Here is a 21159-nt window from a genome sequence, read left to right as displayed (position 1 = left end):
ATGTCACATGTGCCTGGTGCTATGTGGCACAAGCACTCGTGGTAATGGCGTACATGGGGGTGTGCCAGTGGACAGTTGAGAATTTACAGATCATGGGCACGAGTGCATGGGCATATCAATCATCCCTGCGGCCCCTGCCATCTAAGGGGGGCCCAGAGGATTTGGGTGCCCCTCCTCCTCCTTCCTCTCCCGAAACACAAGTGCAGCCAATTACCAAAGAAACCTCCCCATTCACTCACAAAAACCATGTGCAGGAGCATGTGTAATTTTTTCCTGCTTCCATAAGCTGCTTCGCAGCAGAACACTCTCTGCTGCCATGTGCTGTCTCCCAGTCCTGTGGGGTTCGGGGACAAAGTGGGCCCCATGCTATCATTTTTGCAGGGGGGCCCTACTAAGTCTTGTTACACCCATGCACGGGTGTTTTGTTCCGCGATGTACTGTATGTGTCTCATGGTCGATCTCCCAATCCATTGCTAGATTTAAGTTACTGTCGAATAAATTATGTTGTCCTTCAGTGTTGTTAATATCCTCGCTGCTTTAGGAACCCCGCTAGAGGGAGGCTTAATGGTGGACACGTGCCTGGCCTAGTGATGTGTTAAGTCAGTCCCCTGAAACACAAGGCAGCTTTAAGGATGTAATCTTCCACAGACATTAATGTCTGCACTGCCATCACGAAAATGTTTCTTTTTTCCCCCAGTAGCTATTAGACCAGCGTTGAAAAGAGGATTTTAAACAGAAGAAAAACAGTCTGAATCACATTTTTATTTAAAAGCCATCCCGGTGTCAGAGCTGCTTACACTGGCAGCAGATTTTATGCACGGATGAATCATAGATCATTCTGGCTTCTGAAAATAAGAAAACACATTTATTAACTCATCTGGTATTCATTTCAAGGGAATTTCAGATTGGAAATAGACTGAAGTAAAATTCATTCTAACAAATTGCTCACTGGCCTGGTACAGCAGTCCTGGGCAGCTCTGGGGAAAGGTTACAACGCTAAGCTGGGAAAACACAGAAGTGGAAAAATTAGTTTTGTGCTCACAAATATTATGCTGAACAAATGTGGTTTACAGGCAGTGATGTTGAATATGATCATTTTTGTTATTGCCAATAATTCAGCACTTGTTTATTATGGAGAGAGCTTACACGAATGATAAGCAATAATCAACATTTGTTTGTTTGGCACGCTTTATTTTGTGTTTGTTTTCAAATGACTCATACCCCTTCATCCACTTTTTATAGGAAACCTGCAGCAAGCAGGGCACAGAGGCTTCCAACAATAACAGGTATTTTTATATGTATTTTTATTTTAATTATATTTTTATGTATGTGTATCTAAGCATGAGACCATGAGCTTTCATGTATGGTTGCCTTTAGACACTGTACCTATTAACCTGAAGAAGCGAGAATGGCCTGTGAAATGCGTTGTCTTTTTTTTGGTATCCAATAAATCTATTATTATTTAACCTCCTTCTTGTTGAGGTAAGACTGTTTCATTATACTGTATCTAGCTCTCTTTTTTTTGCATTTTTTGGGAGCCTCCTCCCACCATTCTGAATTCCTTCACCAGAGGTACCCCCTGTGATATCAAATAGAGCTTTTTTCGTTTGTTTTATTTTTCTTGGAGTTTGACATATGAAGAAGGTTACTTATTCACATAGAAATGAAATTCTCCACATGCATTTTACTGTGGTTGACTGGTAGCCTAGCTATGTGAGTAGTATTTGTTTAACCTAGTATCTCATTACCTAGATGTATTATACTATAATGGCGCTCCTGGCTAGGGATGCTCATTTGGATTTTGCATTTGGAAAGCACATTTCCATATCGGTTTTGGAATTCGGTAATCCAAGTGCGGTAAGCGGATTTAGGCGGAAATTGCAGAAATTTCTGCGGAAAATCTGCTTTACCGATATTCAATAATTTTAAACCAATCAGAGGACTCGGAATTAATAAGCCAATGAAAGATTAAGATTTTACCATTTGGAGAATTCCGAGTCTCCTGATTGGCCTAAAATTTCTGAATTTCCGCACTTGCGGATTTCAGCAACTGTATTTGGAAGACCCAACAATGTTATTGTCTGTGTCAGCGGAAACAGGCGTAAAGTGGTAAGCAGAAATCAGTGGAATACCTTTGCCATAAAAAGCTAGTGGTAATCGGCATTGGCATAACGCGGAATTTCTGCAGATTTAAAAATTGGCATTTCTGTTTATCCCTAGTTGTGGTATAGTTGTATAGCAAGAGATAGTAGTAGTGTAGTTGTATAGCAAGAGATAGTAGTAGTGTAGTTGTATAGCAAGAGATAGTAGTAGTGTAGTTGTATAGCAAGAGATAGTAGTAGTGTAGTTGTATAGCAAGAGATAGTAGTGGTATAGTTGTATAGCAAGAGATAGTAGTAGTGTAGTTGTATAGAAAGAGATAGTAGTGGTGTAGTTGTATAGCAAGAGATAGGAGTGGTGTAGTTGTATAGAAAGAGATAGTAGTGGTGTAGTTGTATAGCAAGAGATAGGAGTGGTGTAGTTGTATAGAAAGAGATAGTAGTGGTGTAGTTGTATAGCAAGAGATAGTAGTGGTGTAGTTGTATAGAAAGAGATAGTAGTGGTGTAGTTGTATAGCAAGAGATAGGAGTGGTGTAGTTGTATAGCAAGAGATAGTAGTGGTGTAGTTGTATAGCAAGAGATAGGAGTGGTGTAGTTGTATAGCAAGAGATAGTAGTGGTGTAGTTGTATAAAAAGAGATAGTAGTGGTGTAGTGGTGTATAACAAGAGATAGTAGTGGTGTAGTTGTATAGAAAGATATAGTAGTGGTGTAGTTGTATAGAAAGAGATAGTAGTGGTGTAGTTGTATAGCAAGAGATAGGAGTGGTGTAGTTGTATAGCAAGATATAGTAGTGGTGTAGTTGTATAGCAAGAGATAGGAGTGGTGTAGTTGTATAGCAAGAGATAGTAGTGGTGTAGTTGTATATCAATTATCCTCCACTGTGGTATATGTGTAGTTGTATAGAAAGAGTATATGTGTAGTATATGTGTAGTTGTATAGAAAGAGATAGTAGTGGTGTAGTTGTATAGCAAGTTGTATAGCAAGAGATAGTAGTAGTGTAGTTGTATAGCAAGAGATAGTAGTAGTGTAGTTGTATAGCAAGAGATAGTAGTAGTGTAGTTGTATAGCAAGAGATAGTAGTAGTGTAGTTGTATAGCAAGAGATAGTAGTAGTGTAGTTGTATAGCAAGAGATAGTAGTAGTATAGTTGTATAGCAAGAGATAGTAGTAGTGTAGTTGTATAGCAAGAGATAGTAGTGGTATAGTTGTATAGCAAGAGATAGTAGTAGTGTAGTTGTATAGCAAGAGATAGTAGTGGTATAGTTGTATAGCAAGAGATAGTAGTAGTGTAGTTGTATAGAAAGAGATAGTAGTGGTGTAGTTGTATAACAAGAAATAGGAGTGGTGTAGTTGTATAGAAAGAGATAGTAGTGGTGTAGTTGTATAGCAAGAGATAGGAGTGGTGTAGTTGTATAGCAAGAGATAGAAGTGGTGTAGTTGTATAGCAAGAGATAGGAGTGGTGTAGTTGTATAGCAAGAGATAGTAGTGGTGTGGTTGTATAGAAAGAGATAGTAGTGGTGTAGTTGTGTAGCAAGAGATAGTAGTGGTGTAGTTGTATAACAAGAAATAGGAGTGGTGTAGTTGTATAGAAAGAGATAGTAGTGGTGTAGTTGTATAGCAAGAGATAGGAGTGGTGTAGTTGTATAGCAAGAGATAGAAGTGGTGTAGTTGTATAGCAAGAGATAGGAGTGGTGTAGTTGTATAGCAAGAGATAGTAGTGGTGTGGTTGTATAGAAAGAGATAGTAGTGGTGTAGTTGTGTAGCAAGAGATAGTAGTGGTGTAGTTGTATAACAAGAGATAGTAGTGGTGTAGTTGTATAGAAAGAGATAGTAGTGGTGTAGTTGTATAGCAAGAGATAGAAGTGGTGTAGTTGTATAGCAAGAGATAGGAGTGGTGTAGTTGTATAGAAAGAGATAGTAGTGGTGTAGTTGTATAGAAAGAGATAGTAGTGGTGTAGTTGTGTAGCAAGAGATAGTAGTGGTGTAGTTGTATAACAAGAGATAGTAGTGGTGTAGTTGTATAGCAAGAGATAGTAGTGGTGTAGTTGTATAGAAAGAGATAGTAGTGGTGTAGTTGTATAGCAAGAGATAGGAGTGGTGTAGTTGTATAGCAAGAGATAGGAGTGGTGTAGTTGTGTAGCAAGAGATAGTAGTGGTGTAGTTGTATAGCAAGAGATAGTAGTGGTGTAGTTGTGTAGCAAGAGATAGTAGTGGTGTAGTTGTATAACAAGAGATAGTAGTGGTGTAGTTGTATAGAAAGAGATAGTAGTGGTGTAGTTGTATAGCAAGAGATAGGAGTGGTGTAGTTGTATAGCAAGAGATAGGAGTGGTGTAGTTGTGTAGCAAGAGATAGTAGTGGTGTAGTTGTATAACAAGAGATAGTAGTGGTGTAGTTGTATAGCAAGAGATAGTAGTGGTGTAGTTGTATAACAAGAGATAGTAGTGGTGTAGTTGTATAGCAAGAGATAGTAGTGGTGTAGTTGTATACCAATTATCCTCCACTGTGGTGTACCCTGATCTCAGGACTACAGCAAGTAACAGCTGCTGAAGGGTGCTAAGGCTGGGACCCACTAGAAATCACACATCACTATAAAAATGGCTAGCATTTTTAACCTGCCTGGCATTCAATTTCCCCAAGATCTCTGTGCAAAAAGTGATAAAATGTATTTTTCCAACTTTTTTTTCCCTGTAACTTGGCAAAATATGTCAAGCAAGGGTCTAGTATACAGTGTAGGAGAGTATTGATGTGTATGCACGTTTATACTGTTCACAGCATGTTTTTATGGACGGATATATCTGTCCATACCGCTTAATAGCGATTATGCCACTAAAAACAGAGAGGTTTCTAAAGAGAAGTTAAGAAATACCATTTTGGGCCCTTCATTCCCTAATTAAAATTGCTCCGAAAATGCTGCAGACACGACAAATTGCAAATTTCAACAAATCACGGTAGTGGGACCACAGCCACGGGCTTTTATTAGCCTGGCGCTTTTTATTTCACTCTCACTTCATTTGCTATTTAGTCCTTCATGCTACCATTGAAGCTTACAGATCAGTAAACAAACCAAGCAAATATACATTTCAGAAGCCGTTTCCTACCACAATCATTTATAAACTGTGTATATGCATTGCATATCTCCTGAGAGTCTTCACCTTTATACTGTAAAGTCTTATTATCATCCATACCGTGCCTAGTTAAACAGAAATGTCATAACTAAGAATGTCAAATTTCGGTATGATAGAATTAATTAGTTTAATTAGCTATAATAATAACTTGCATGGGTGCTGCAAACAAGGAAGGAGTGTAACAGCTTGAGCAGGCCACCGACATATGGAATACATTTGTTCAAAGAACACGATGTTTGGCTGATCTCTCTTCTCAAGAAAAAGAACTCCATTTCACATGAATGGAAACATACAATTCAGTTGCCTTTGAATGATAATCTGGAAGTAGAAGAGTCATTGAAATTCATATCCTGCTGCAATTACCCAAAATGTAACACCAAAGATGCACAAATACTCAGAGTAATTAATTGCTGAGATGAGAACGTTCAGAAAGTGCTAATCTGCCTTTTTCAGCGCGGCACATCCGCTGTTATTCATTTTCACTTAATAGGTGATGTCCTTTTTATGAAAACCCTTACAAGTTATTTGCTTGCCTCATTGCATATATCACCTTATAAAGGAAACATGGAAGGAGATATTTATTTCTCATTTTCTTTAATGAAATCAAAACCAAACATTAAAATACTCCACCTCTACCCCTGTATGCAGCCAATAACATAAGTTGTTGATGGATACTCACGCTTCCCATACTGGTATGTCAACCAACCTCTGCGGCAATGTGGGGCAAAGTACAAAGGGGTTGATTCACTATCATTATAGTTCCCCTTACTGCATTTTTAGCGTGCAATAACATGCCTTATCAGAGATAAAGTGAACCTCCGGACTAAAAATCTACTCAGCAGAACTGAAAAGGCTTGGGGTTTCTTTAACAGTTTCACAGCATCAGAACTTTGTTTTTCTTACCAAAGCATAATTTTTAGCTGCATTTTTAGCTAAGCTCCACCCATCAAAGAAAAAAAGCCCAGGCTTTTTTTCCCTGATGCTGTGCAGAGCATGATGGGATTTCCTATGTTGTTATTCACGTTGCCTAACAACTGGGAGAGGTGCTCAGGAAACAGGACAGTTGGAACTGTGTCTCATGCTCCCTGTCACCTCCTTTCAACCAAAAAGATGGCTGCCATCATGAAATCAAACATTTGCCTGTTCTTTTAAAACAGTGTGGGTAAGAGATTATATTACCTATCTATTTTAATTAACATAACTAATGTTTGTTTAGGCTGGAGTTCCTCTTTAATATGCCTTATCAGAGGTAATGTGCCTTATCAGAGTTAGCATGCCTTATCAGAGTAGCATATGCCTTCTAATTGACAATGACGAGAGCTCCACTCGTCCTGCCCTGAGCCCCTGCGGGTCCAATCACTTTAACCTTCCTGGCGGTAAGCCCGAGCTGAGCTCGGGCTATGCCGCCGGAAGGCACCGCTCAGGCCCCGCTGGGCCGATTTGCATAATTTTTTTTTCCTGCACGCAGCTAGCACTTTGCTAGCTGCGTGCAGTGCCCGATCGCCGCCGCTACCCGCCGATCCGCCGCTATCCGTCGCGCCGCAGCCGCCCCCCCCCCAGACCCCGTGCGCTGCCTGGCCAATCAGTGCCAGGCAGCTCTATGGGGTGGATCGGAATCCCCTATGATGTCACGACGTCGTTGACGTCGGTGACGTCATCCCGCCCCGTCGCCATGGCGACGGGGGAAGCCCTCCAGGAGATCCCGTTCTTTGAACGGGATCTCCTGATCGCCGATCGCCGTCGGCGATCGGAGGGGCTGGGGGGATGCCGCTGAGCAGCGGCTATCATGTAGCGAGACTTTGTCTCGCTACATGAAAAAAAAAAAAAAATTTAAAAAAAAAGATTTGCTGCCCCCTGGCGATTTTTTAGCAAACCGCCAGGAGGGTTAAAGGACATTATCCCACACTTTGATTGGCCCAATAGGCTGCCTGTCAAGTTTCCTGTCAAGTTAACAGGCAGCCTATTGGGCCAATCAAAGTGCGGGGATAATGTCCTTTAATGTGATTGGACCCACAGGGGCTCAGGGCAGGATGAGTGGAGCTCTCGTCATTGCCAATTAGCTGGCATAAGTTTGTAGCGCTCGCTATGCTACTCTGATAAGGCACACTAGCTCTGATAAGGCATGTTAACTCTGATAAGCATACGATAACTGCATGCAGGCTGGAATTATTTGCATCTTATTGACCATCACTATAGTCCAGTGTTTTCCATATCCAACTGTGACAGTAGAAGGTCTCATACCTAGGGAGAATTCAGCTGCTTCCCATTCATCAGAGGGTTGTAGAGGGACTTCCGGAGGCACTGACACTATTTTGTAAAATAATCCACCTGTTGTTATTTACTCCTCAGTTGTCCTTTTAGAACTAGTGGGCAACTTTTTGAGTTTGATGCAGTAGCTCAGACCTGCATTTACAATGTATTCCATGCGGCATGTGGCTTGTGCTGCTGCTGGCACTTGGAGGCAGTTCCTGCTTACTTTGACCTTCCTGGTTAGCTTACTGGCTAGCAGAGGCCATACACATCTAAACACATTGCACTTGTGATATATGTGCATAAAAACTAGCATACACAGGCCGTTATTCAATTCACTCTTTTTCCTAAATTTCCTCTTAGGACATCGTTTTTCCATCTTATGTTTAAAATAACTTTTTGGCACTCTACAATTGAAAAAGTATCAAACAGTAGTTGAAAAACTAGTTTTATTACTTTCAAAATTATTCTAATTAATTTCTTGCTTGCTTAAAGGATACCGGAAGTGACATGTGACATGATGAGATAGACATGTGTTTGTACAGTGCCTAGCACACAAATAACTATGCTGTGTTCCTTTTTTTTCTTTCTCTGCCTGAAAGAGTTCAATATCAGGTATGTAAGTGGCTGACTCAGTCCTAACTCAGACAGGAAGTGACTACAGTGTGACCCTCACTGATAAGAAATTCCCCTTTTTTTATCTCTTTCTTGCTCTCAGAAGCCATTTTCTGCTAGGAAAGTGTTTTATAGTTGTAATTTCTTATCAGTGAGGGTCACACTGTAGTCACTTCCTGTCTGAGTCAGGACTGAGTCAGCCACTTGCATACCTGATATTTAACTCTTTCAGGCAGAGAAAGAAAAAAATGAACACAGCATAGTTATTTGTGTACTAGGCACTGTACATACACACGTCTATCTCATTATGTCCCATGTCACTTCCGGTATCCTTTAAAAAGCATTTTATTGATAAGATGCAAAAAAATCACCTACTAGAAAAAGCAAATTGAATAAGGGCCAAAGAGCCTTAGGTATGATGTACAGGGCTGTAGTGACTTCTAGCCAGTGACGTAGCAAGAGGGGATGCAGAAGGTGCCACCCCACCCTCCTTCATCAATCTTATTAGCTTTTAATCGATGCTGTGCTGGTAATGAACAGAACACCCCTATATTGGCGTTGCACGGGGGGGGGGGGAGGTGCACAGTGGTAATCCTTAAACTGTTTCCTTACTGTGCATCTCTCAGACACTGCAGCTGTCCTTGGTTGGTTTTGGGGTGTCATATCAATATCAGTGATTAGGGCGCCATGTAAAACTTCCACTGGGGCCCCAAGCTCTGTAGTTACGCCACTACTTCTCATAAATGTTTGAATAAACACTAGCATACCCAGAGCCCTAGGTATGATGTACAGGTGCTGAGTGACTCCTCCTATATGTTTGAATAAACACTAGCATACCCAGAACCCTAGGTATGATGTACAGGTGCTGAGTGACTCCTCATATATGTTTGAATAAACACTAGCATACCCAGAACCCTAGGTATGATGTACAGGTGCTGAGTGACTCCTCATATATGTTTGAATAAACACTAGCATACCAGAACCCTAGGTATGATGTACAGGTGCTGAGTGACTCCTCATATATGTTTGAATAAACACTAGCATACACTGGGTCAGTGTCACATGCAATTACATTTTTCTCCTAGGTTTTCTCATATGTGATATATTGACAACTTGTAAATAAAATGCCCTTTAAACCACCTGCAAGGAAGAAAATACTCAAAATAATGTTGACAGTACTTTTTCTCCTACTTTTTGGTGCTTTTTTAATTGCAAAGTGCTGAAAAATTATCTTACATACAATACAAGATGAAAAATTATGTCCTAGGAGAAAACTCAGGAGAACAAGTGAATATAGGCCACACGGCTTTCGGTATGATGTACTTGTGCACAGTTACTTCTCATACATGTTAGTATACACAGAGCCTTAGGTATGATGTACAGGTGTGTAGAGACTTCTCATACACTATAGTATATGCAGAGCTTTAGGTATGATGTACTTGTGCACAGTTACTTCTCATACATGTTAGTATACACAGAGCCTTAGGTATGATGTACAGGTGTGTAGAGACTTCTCATACACTATAGTATATGCAGAGCTTTAGGTATGATGTACTTGTGCACAGTTACTTCTCATACATGTTAGTATACACAGAGCCTTAGGTATGATGTACAGGTGTGTAGAGACTTCTCATACACTATAGTATATGCAGAGCTTTAGGTATGATGTACTGGTGCACAGTTACTTCTCATACATGTTAGTATACACAGAGCCTTAGGTATGATGTACAGGTGTGTAGAGACTTCTCATACACTATAGTATATGCAGAGCTTTAGGTATGATGTACTGGTGCACAGTTACTTCTCATACATGTTAGTATACACAGAGCCTTAGGTATGATGTACAGATGTGTAGAGACTTCTCATACACTATAGTATATGCAGAGCTTTAGGTATGATGTACTGGTGCACAGTTACTTCTCATACATGTTAGTATACACAGAGCCTTAGGTATGATGTACAGGTGTGTAGAGACTTCTCATACACTATAGTATATGCAGAGCTTTAGGTATGATGTACTGGTGCACAGTTACTTCTCATACATGTTAGTATACACAGAGCCTTAGGTATGATGTACAGGTGTGTAGAGACTTCTCATACACTATAGTATATGCAGAGCTTTAGGTATGATGTACTGGTGCACAGTTACTTCTCATACATGTTAGTATACACAGAGCCTTAGGTATGATGTACAGGTGTGTAGAGACTTCTCATACACTATAGTATATGCAGAGCTTTAGGTATGATGTACTGGTGCACAGTTACTTCTCATACATGTTAGTATACACACAGGGGTGAGCCTGGGGTGCCTGGCACCTGGGTGCAAGATTTTCTCTGGTGCCTATGGGAGTGGTTAAATTAACCACGCCCAACCACATAACCACACCCATGTCCTTCCTAATCACACCCACACCTTCCACCTCTTTACGCATGCATGTGATACCCCATTCCTACCCCTCTTCCATGGGCTTGCTCCTGGCTGGCTTTGGCTTCCTGCGAGTGACAGTCTGCTAGTCTCTGGACTGACTCAGGCTGAGAGGCTCTGCGAGTGCGACGCAGTCACACACTGCGTATTTATGGCTGCCTGCGGCCACCCTACTCTCGCTCGCTGACATCGGCTCCTCCCCCCTGCCAAGCCCAAGGTGGGCTGCCTGTATCTTTCCCGTTGCGCCACACAGCCTGCCAGTGTTGCCAACCTTTCACGTTATTTTTTACTGACAAATACCTAAAAATTTACTGACAAAAGATTATTTTTACTGACAAAAATTCCCCACTAAATGCACATAAGAGACAGCTTTTCCCCATGTAAATGCACATAACGAGAGACTGCTTTTCCCCATGTAAATGCACATAACGAGAGACTGCTTTTCCCCATGTAAATGCACATAACGAGAGACTGCTTTTCCCCATGTAAATGCACATAACGAGAGACTGCTTTTCACCAGCAAATGCACATAACAAGAGACTGCTTTTCACCAGCAAATGCACATAACAAGAGACTGCTTTTCACCAGCAAATGCACATAACAAGAGACTGCTTTTCACCAGCAAATGCACATAACAAGAGACTGCTTTTCACCAGCAAATGCACAAAACAAGAGACTGCTTTTCACCAGCAAATGCACATAACAAGAGACTGCTTTTCACCAGCAAATGCACATAACAAGAGACTGCTTTTCACCAGCAAATTCACATAACAAGAGACTGCTTTTCACCAGCAAATGCACATAATGACAAACAGCCAGTGTCCCCAGGATATGTAGCCAGGGGGTATATGTGCCCGGGATAGGTAGCCAGGGGGTATATGTGCCCGGGATAGGTAGCCAGGGGGTATATGTGCCCGGGATAGGTAGCCAGGGGGTATATGTGCCCGGGATAGGTAGCCAGGGGGTATATGTGCCCAGGATAGGTAGCCAGGGGGTATATGTGCCCAGGATAGGTAGCCAGGGGGTATTATGTGCCCAGGATAGGTAGCCAGGGGGTAATATGTGCCCAGGATAGGTAGCCAGGGGGTAATATGTGCCCAGGATAGGTAGCCAGGGGGTAATATGTGCCCAGGATAGGTAGCCAGGGGGTAATATGTGCCCAGGATAGGTAGCCAGGGGGTAATATGTGCCCAGGATAGGTAGCCAGGGGGTATATGTGCCCAGGATAGGTAGCCAGGGGGTATATGTGCCCAGGATAGGTAGCCAGGGGGTATATGTGCCCAGGATAGGTAGCCAGGGGGTATATGTGCCCAGGATAGGTAGCCAGGGGGTATATGTGCCCAGGATAGGTAGCCAGGGGGTATATGTGCCCAGGATAGGTAGCCAGGGGGTATATGTGCCCAGGATAGGTAGCCAGGGGGTATATGTGCCCAGGATAGGTAGCCAGGGGGTATTATGTGCCCAGGATAGGTAGCCAGGGGGTATTATGTGCCCAGGATAGGTAGCCAGGGGGTATTATGTGCCCAGGATAGGTAGCCAGGGGGTATTATGTGCCCAGGATAGGTAGCCAGGGGGTAATATGTGCCCAGGATAGGTAGCCAGGGGGTATATGTGCCCAGGATAGGTAGCCAGGGGGTATATGTGCCCAGGATAGGTAGCCAGGGGGTATATGTGCCCAGGATAGGTAGCCAGGGGGTATATGTGCCCAGGATAGGTAGCCAGGGGGTATATGTGCCCAGGATAGGTAGCCAGGGGGTATATGTGCCCAGGATAGGTAGCCAGGGGGTATTATGTGCCCAGGATAGGTAGCCAGGGGGTATTATGTGCCCAGGATAGGTAGCCAGGGGGTAATATGTGCCCAGGATAGGTAGCCAGGGGGTAATATGTGCCCAGGATAGGTAGCCAGGGGGTAATATGTGCCCAGGATAGGTAGCCAGGGGGTAATATGTGCCCAGGATAGGTAGCCAGAGGGTAATATGTGCCCAGGATAGGTAGCCAGGGGGTAATATGTGCCCAGGATAGGTAGCCAGGGGGTAATATGTACCCAGGATAGGTAGCCAGGGGGTAATATGTGCCCAGGATAGGTAGCCAGGGGGTAATATGTGCCCAGGATAGGTAGCCAGAGGGTAATATGTGCCCAGGATAGGTAGCCAGGGGGTAATATGTGCCCAGGATAGGTAGCCAGGGGGTAATATGTGCCCAGGATAGGTAGCCAGGGGGTAATATGTGCCCAGGATAGGTAGCCAGGGGGTATAGGGTCCCCGTTTAGGTAGTGACAGGAGCGCACCCAATCCTCCCCTCCCGCCGCTGCTGCCTCTGCCGCCGCCGCTCCCTCCTCACCTTGCAGCAGCTTCAGACCTCAATCAGCGGGCGACCCGACCAGTAAGAAGGCGCCAGGCGCACCCGCTCTATATGCGGAAGTGATGTCACTTCCGCATATCAGTGCGGCGTGCTAGGTCCTAGCGCCCGCCCGCCTGATCGAGGTCTGACGCGGCGCCGGTGCTCCAACATTTTATCCTACATTGTCGAGATGACCTACACTAATGATAGAATGATGGTGTAAACCATCGAGTTAACCTACAAATCGATATAACCTACATTAGAATTAATGGGTATTTGTTTGTTCTCCACACTGTAAATGCTAATAAATGATTTAAACATGACAATGTAGCAGATTTAGATGATTATTTATTTTGAAATTACCTACAGGTCAGTTTCGTCTACACTGTAATAATTAAAAATCAGAAATTTTACAAAGTACTTCAGTGAGGTATATATTTTGAGATATGATAAACTTTCAATTTTAATGAGGCAATTTATTTAATCCTACAGACAACATTCCAGACTGAAGGACAGAATGATGATGTAGGTTAGCTAGATGAACAAAACCATCGAAATAGCCTACACGTCAGAATATCCTACATTAAACAAATTGCACCAAATCATTATAGTTAAAAGTGCTTCATCGCCTTACGTAAAGAGAAGGTAGCCTCTGGTTCCTAATGAGGCTGTACCTGTGCAATTTACCTTCAATTCCAGCCTACCAAATGAGATAATAGGAATGTATCCTGACTGTAGGAGAAAATGATGATGTAGGTTAGCTAGATGAACTAAACCGTCACAATAACCTACACGTCAAAGCATCCTTCGTCCTATTCTTTAGCTCATGTTAATTCTTTTTAAAAGTGCTTCATCGCGTTACGTAAAGAGAAGGTAGCCTCTGGATCCTAATGAGACTGTACCTGTGCAATTTACCTTCAATTCCAGCCTACCAAATGAAATATCAGTCATATATCCTGACTGTAGGATAAAATGATGATGTAGGCTAGCTAGATGAACTAAACCGTCAAAATAGCCTACATGTCAAATCATCCTACCTTCCAATCTTTGGCTCAATATCATACTTTTTAAAAGTGCTTCTTCGCCTTACGTATAGAGAAGGTAGCCTCTGGATCCTAATGAGGCGTTACCTGTACATATAACCTTCCATGCCAGCCTACCAAAAGTGACAATTGTCATTTAATTGTATAGTAGGAAATATTGATAATGTAGAATAGCTAGACAAATATGTCGGAACCTCCTTCTCCCTATGTAACTGTGCAATATTTGACATTTAAAAAAAGTGCCTCAGTGTGGTACTTACTAATAATCCTAACGTAATCCTAAGGACCCTTTTCCATTGCTGAAGTGATGTGAATGCAACTACCTCGCCGCATCACATCACTTCCACTCCCGTTCGTGTCATGCGAAAGTGTATGGAGGGGACTGCGGCTGTGCGGGAATGTACAGCAGGCTGCAGATTCTCTAATCGCTCTGCACCGCTCCGCATGTAATGCTCGCAATGGAAACTCCTCCCTGGCGGTAAGCCCGTGCTGAGCACGGGCTATGCCGCCGGGAGGCACCGCTCAGGCCCCGCTGGGCCGATTTGCATAATTTTTTTTTTGCTGCACGCAGCTAGCACTTTGCTAGCTGCGTGCAGTGCTCGATCGCCGCCGCTACACGCGTCGCCGCAGCCGCCCCCCCCCCCCCCCAGACCCAGTGCGCTGCCTGGCCAATCAGTGCCAGGCAGCGCCGTGGGGTGGATCGATGACGTCATCCCGCCCCGTCGCCATGGCGACGGGGGAAGCCCTCCAAGAGATCCCGTTCTTTGAACGGGATCTCTTGATCTCCGATCGCGTTCCTGGCCACAATAGCGCCATCTATGCTGCTATAGCATATATCATATACCATATAGCAGCATAGAGGGTGCTAATGTGTCTGGGAACGCGAAGAATCACTCGCGTCCCCAGCCTGTCAGCTCCTGTCACCGAAACAGGAAGTGGCTGCCGGTGGGGCCAGGAGGATCGGAGGGAGACGGCGAGGGCACCGGACAGCTGCAGGGGGCTATTGGATGCCCAAGGTGAGTAAAACTCATTTTTTTTTGTTTGACTTAAGTGTCCCTTTAAGGTTCACTTTAATGAGTCTTTCCACGTCCTCTTCACCCTCCAATCTAGCTTTATGAAGGGGACAATAGTAATTATTTAGGTCACTGTGATCCGGTGCTGGCGCAGTAGCCACTCCCAGCTCATCCTCCAGCGGAAATAACAGTGCCCAATTGGGTCCGCTTACTGTCCAGGCAGTAATGCACCTGTGTACACAGCCAACAAGCTTGTTGGTTGTTTTCGCTGTTAGGTGCAAGAATGAAGGGGGAGCCTCATTAGGATCCTGAGTCTTCCTCCTCCCGATTTAAGTACCCCACTGGGGCAACTTTTTTTCCCTTCAGGGTACTGTTTGAAGCATTTCCTATTGGTTAAACAAGCTTTGTACTTTAGCTATACTTAGTATAGCTAGAGCAGCAGCGGAGATCAGTCGTGTGTGGTGGCATGTGCGCGGAGATCTTTAATCAAGGTTTCTTGATCATATTGTCATGTGAATTATTTTTTTTTTTTTTAAAGAAACCAGACCTGAGAAATAATGAAGATTTGATACTCGCCTGTGGCTTCCTCCAGCAGCATACTCTCGTCTGAGCATACGCTCCTCCCTGGTAACAGGGTCAGTCGCATCAGTCGTGATCTTCTGCGCAGAAGACCACAACTGAGCCTGTTACCAGGGCTGAACAGCAGGGGACTCAGAAGAGCATATGCTGCTGGAGGAAGCCACGGGCGAGTATCAAATCTTCATTACTTGTCAGCTCTGGTACACTTAAAAACGGGTAGACAACCTATGGCTTGGGAGCCAGATGTGGCTCTTTTGATAGCTACATCTGGATCAGAAACAAATCAGTAGGGGTTGATTCACTAAGCTACACTGCTCAAGCAGCGCAGCTCAGTGCGGCAGAGCAAGTAACATTTTAAAAGCAGGCACGCTACTGCTGTAGCATGCATTACTTAGTTGCGCTAACCCAAAACGGCCACTCCAATTGTCCCACTCTGGACCCTGTCCCTGTCAGGTCCAGTGACTTTGTAGGACGAGATCCCCACACTTTGATGACCCAATACGCTGCCTGTCACTTAACAGGCAGCCTATTGGGCCTAAGTGCAGGGATCTCACCCTACAAAGTGAATCAACCCCCAAATCAGCTAGCTAATTGTATAAGCCATTAGTCGGTATTTCTCCTTTCTGGCTCTCGGGGAAATTGCTGAAACCCGAGAAGCTGAAGACATGTCTGACACTTCCGCTGCCCGGCAGATCAACTGTATACACATCACCATAGCAACAGGGAAGTGAGCCCTCTGCTGCGCATGCGCACTGACAGTTTGAAACATATTGTATGGCTCTCAGGGAAATACATTTTAAAATATGTGGCGTTTATGGCTCTCAGCCTGACCTCTGCTTTAAAAGGTAAGTATTCATAGTTAATTTAGAACATAAAATTTACTTCTCGCATTGTTGTTGGTTCTCGCTTTTTAACCCTTTGTGGAAATTGGTAATGCATATTATGCACTGCTATGCTCATTTCTCCTTGGAGGGGGCTGGTATCTGGTGGTCTCTTAAAGGGGACTCACAGATACCACCAAGAACCCCCCCCCCCCCAGGCATCGGAGCCCTAACCCTTCTGGGGCACTGGAGGTAGGGAAGAGCCCCTTGTCTGTTGGTTGGATTTGTCCGACCCCCCTCCTCCAGAGGCCCTCCCCATACCATGGACTATGTGGGCTGGTATAGTTCAGGGTGCAAAGCCCCATGCATGTCCTAAGTTTTTGTTTCCTGTAAATTTAAAATCGATGTTCCTTAAAAATTAAAACGTCTTGAAAATATATTTTTCCATCCTTCTTAAAGTGACACTTAAGCCTACCAAACTTTTACTCAACTGGAAGGCCGCAATAGCAGTATAGGGGGCGCAATTGTGGCTGGGAACGCGAAGAATCACTTGTGTTCCCAGCCTGTCGGCCGGTGACTGCGAAACCGGAAGTGGCCGCCGGCAGGTCCAGGAGGATCGGAGCGAAGCTGCGAGGGCACCGAGCAGCTGCAGGGGGCTGAGGGAAGCCCCAGGTGAGTCAAATTCATTTTTTTTGGTAGGCTTAAGGTTCACTTTAACATACCCTGCAAATGTTGGTGTTTCTAGCACTTATTGGGCTTTAGCTATTAACCGCTAAAGTATGTTTCAGTCAATTTCCCACACTCTGAACATGAATTTTAAAATACATTTTCTGAAAAAAAAATTATTTCTTAAAAAAAAAAAAGAATTGCCCATGTCCTCCTTAACCACTCACCGACTGCCCACTGCACAGGGGCGGCCGGAAAGTGGATCCCGCCAGGACCGCCGCATGTACAATTGGCGGTGGTCCTTGTACGGGCATGGGCGGAGCGATTGCGTCATCCGTGACGCGACCCTCCGTCGGGGATCGATGGCCGGGGATTTAGCCTCCAGCTCGCCGGCACTTAGCAGCGCCGGCGGGCGGAGGAATAGAAATCACCGCCAATCCGTGAGTATAATAGGCTTTGTAATGTATACAAAGCCTATTATACAGGCTGCCTCCTGCCCTGGTGGTACCAGTGTCCGAGGGACCACCAGGGCAGGCTGCAGTCACCCTAGTCTGCACCCAAGCACACTGATTTCCCCCCCCCCCCTGATCGCCCACAGCACCCCTCAGACCCCCCCCCCTGTTTGCGCCCAATCACCCATCAATTACTCCCTGTCACTATCTGTCGACATTTTTTTTATTCCCTAAACTGCCCCCTGCTCCCTCCTGAACACCCCCACCCCTCAGATTCTCCCCAGACCCCCCCCCCCTGTGTACTGTATGCCTCTAACCCCCTGTAATAACCCACTGATCACTTGTCAATCACCCATCAATCATCCCCTGTCACTGCCACCCATCAATCAGCCCCTAACCTGCCCCTTGCGGGCAATCTGATCACCCACCCACACCAATAGATCGTCCGCAGATCCGACATCAGATCACCTCCCAAGTGCATTGTTTACATCTGTTCTCTACCCTAAACACCCACTAATTACCCATCAATCACCCCCTGTCAGTCACTGCTACCCATCAGATTAGACCCCTATCTGCCCCCAGGGCACTCAATCACCCGCCCACACCCTCAGAATGCACTCAGACCCCAGCCCTGATCACCTCGCCAGTGCATTGCTTGCATCTATTCCCCCATCTAATCACACCTTGAGACACCCATCAATCACCTCCTGTCACCCCCTAGCACACCTACCCATCAGATCAGGCCCTAATTTGCCCCGTGTGGGCTCCTGATCACTCGGCCAAACCCTCAGATCCCCCTCAGACCCCCTTCCGATCACCTCCCCAGTGCATTGATTGCATCTATTTTCCCCTCTAACCACCCCCTGAGACACCCATCAATCACCTCCTGTCACCCCCCCTAGCACTCCTATTCATCAGATCAGGCCCAATACAACCTGTCATGTAAGAGGCCACCCTGCTTATGACCGGTTCCAAAAAATTCGCCCCCTCATAGACCACCTGTCATCAAAATTTGCAGATGTTTATACCCCTGAACAGTCATTTTGAGGCATTTGGTTTCCAGACTACTCCTCGCGGTTTAGGGCCCCTAAAATGCCAGGGCAGTATAGGAACCCCATAAGTGACCCCATTTTAGAAAGAAGACACCCCAAGGTATTTAATTAGGCATATAATGAGTTCAAAGAAGATTTTATTTTTTATCACAAGTTAGTGGAAAATGACACTTTGTGAAAAAATAAAATAAAAATCAATTTCCGCTAACTTGTGCCAAAAAATAAAATCTTCTATGAACTCACCATACACCTAATGGAATACCTTGGGGTGCCTTTCTAAAATGGGGTCACTTGTGGGGTTCCTATACTGCCCTGGCATTTTAGGGGCCCTAAATAGTGAGGAGTAGTCTAGAAATCAAATGCCTCAAAATGACCTGTAAAATCCTAAAGGTACTCATAGGACTTTGGGCCTCTTAGCGCAGTTAGGGTGCAAAAAAGTGCCACACATGTGGTATCGCCGTACTCAGGAGAAGTAGTATAATGTGTTTTGGGGTGTATTTTTACACATACTCATGCTGGGTGGGAGAAATCTCTCTGTAAATGGACAATTGTGTGTAAAAAAAATAAATCAAAAAAATTGTCATTTACAGAGATATTTCTCCCACCCAGCATGGGTATGTGTAAAAATACACCCCAAAACACATTATACTACTTCTGAGTATGACAATACCACGTGTGGGGTACTTTGCTGCAGCTTAACTGTGCTAAGGGGCACAAAGTCCAATGAGCACCTTTAGGCTTTACAGGGGTGCTTACCATTCAGTAACCCCCAAAATGCCAGGACAGTAAACACACCCCACAAATGACCCCATTTTGGAAAGTAGACACTTCAAGGTATTCAGAGAGGGGCATGGTGAGTCCGTGGCAGATTTCATTTTTTTTTTGTCACAAGTTAGCAGAAAGGAAAACTTTTTTTAAATTTTTGTCAAAGTGTCATTTTCCACTAACTTGTGACAAAAAAAAAAAAAAAAATCTATGAACTAACCATGCCTCTCAGTGAATACTTTGGGATGTCTTCTTTCCACAATGGGGTCATTTGGGGGGTATTTATACTATCCTGGAATTCTAGCACCTCATGAAACATGACAGGTTCTCAGAAAAGTCAGATATGCTGCAAAATGGGGAAATTCACTTTTTGCACCATAGTTTGTAAACACTATAACTTTTACACAAACAAACAAAAAAACAATAAGTGTCTATTTATTGATCAAAGCCATGTAGCACAATAAATTTAGACAAAAATGTATGTAGAAATTTTACTTTATTTGAAAAATGTCAGCACAGAAAGTTAAAAAGTCATTTTTTTGACAAAATTCCTGTCTTTTTTGATGAACATAATAAAAAATAAAAATCACAGCAGCAATCAAATAGCACCAAAAGAAAGCTGTATTAGGGACAAGAAAAGGAGGTAAAATTCATTTAGTTGTAGGTTGTATGACCGAGCAATAAACCGTTAAAGCTGCAGTGGTCTGAATGTAAACAAAGTGTCTGGTCTTAAAGGGGTTTTAAGGCTACAGTCCTTAACCTCTTGAGGACTGCAAAAAAAAAAACCCTAGTGACCTGACCAGGCCATTTTTTAGTAAAATAGGCCACTGCAGCTTTAAGGCTAAGGTGTAGGGCCACACAACACAGCATGATTCCCCCCCCCCCCCCCTCCTTTCTCTCCACCAACAGATCTCTCTGTTGGTGGGGTCTAATCGCCCCCAGATTGTTTATTATTATTTTTGTTTTTTTTTGTTACTGTTTTTTATTACAAAAAGTATGTTTCTTTAAATATATTCCCTCCCTCCCCACAGCCAACCAATTATGGCGATCGGCTGTCATAGGCTTCTGCCTATGAGAGCCGATCGCTCTCCAGTGTCCCAGGGAGACAGCCGTGTCACACGGCTGTCCCCAGCACAGCGCTGCTGCCAATCGCAGCGCTGTGCATGTAAATTGACGGCGATCACGCCGTCTAACAGTCTCCCGAGCGGCAATAGCCGCTCGGAGACTGACGGTGGGGCGGAGCTCCGTCCCCCCAAGCAGGAGATGCGCGCGCAGCCTGCACGCGATCTCCTGCATTAGCTGGCGCCCCAGGACTTTACACCAATCTGGGGCTGCAGCCGCGGCCACGCCCATCGGCGTGACGCGGTCGGCAAGAGGTTACGTGGTTAAAAAAAAAAAAAAAAAAAAGATTTCTCACGTCCTCCTTATACCCTGCAAATGTGCACTATGGGGGCTTAATCATTAACCGCTGAAGTATTTTTCAGTCAATTTCCCACACTCTGAACATGAACTTTAAAGTAGATTTTTTATACCAAAAAACTGTCCTTAAAACAAACAAAAAAAATCTTAGTTTCCCATGTCCTCCTTAACTACCTAAAGACCTCTCCACAACCATGGGTGAGGCTGCGGCAGCCCCAGGCCTGCCTAACGCCAATTGGTGTGAAGTCCTGGAGCTGCAGTGTGCAGGAGATGCGCGTGCATCTCCTGCTTAGGGGGCGGAGCTTCACCTGCCTTCAGCGAAGCCGCCATCTAATTACATGTACAGCGCTGCGATCAGCAGCAGCGCTGTACTGGGGACAGCTGTGTGACACAGCTGTCCCCTCCATTGCCTCAGCAGTGATCAGCTGTCATAAGCTGAAGCCTATGACAGCCGATCTCAGGGATTGGCGGGCGGGGATACTGCATTAATGA

Source organism: Hyperolius riggenbachi, chromosome 4 (assembly GCF_040937935.1).
Source record: "Hyperolius riggenbachi isolate aHypRig1 chromosome 4, aHypRig1.pri, whole genome shotgun sequence".
Lineage (NCBI taxonomy): Eukaryota > Metazoa > Chordata > Amphibia > Anura > Hyperoliidae > Hyperolius > Hyperolius riggenbachi.
Note: the sequence above shows the minus strand (reverse complement) of the source record.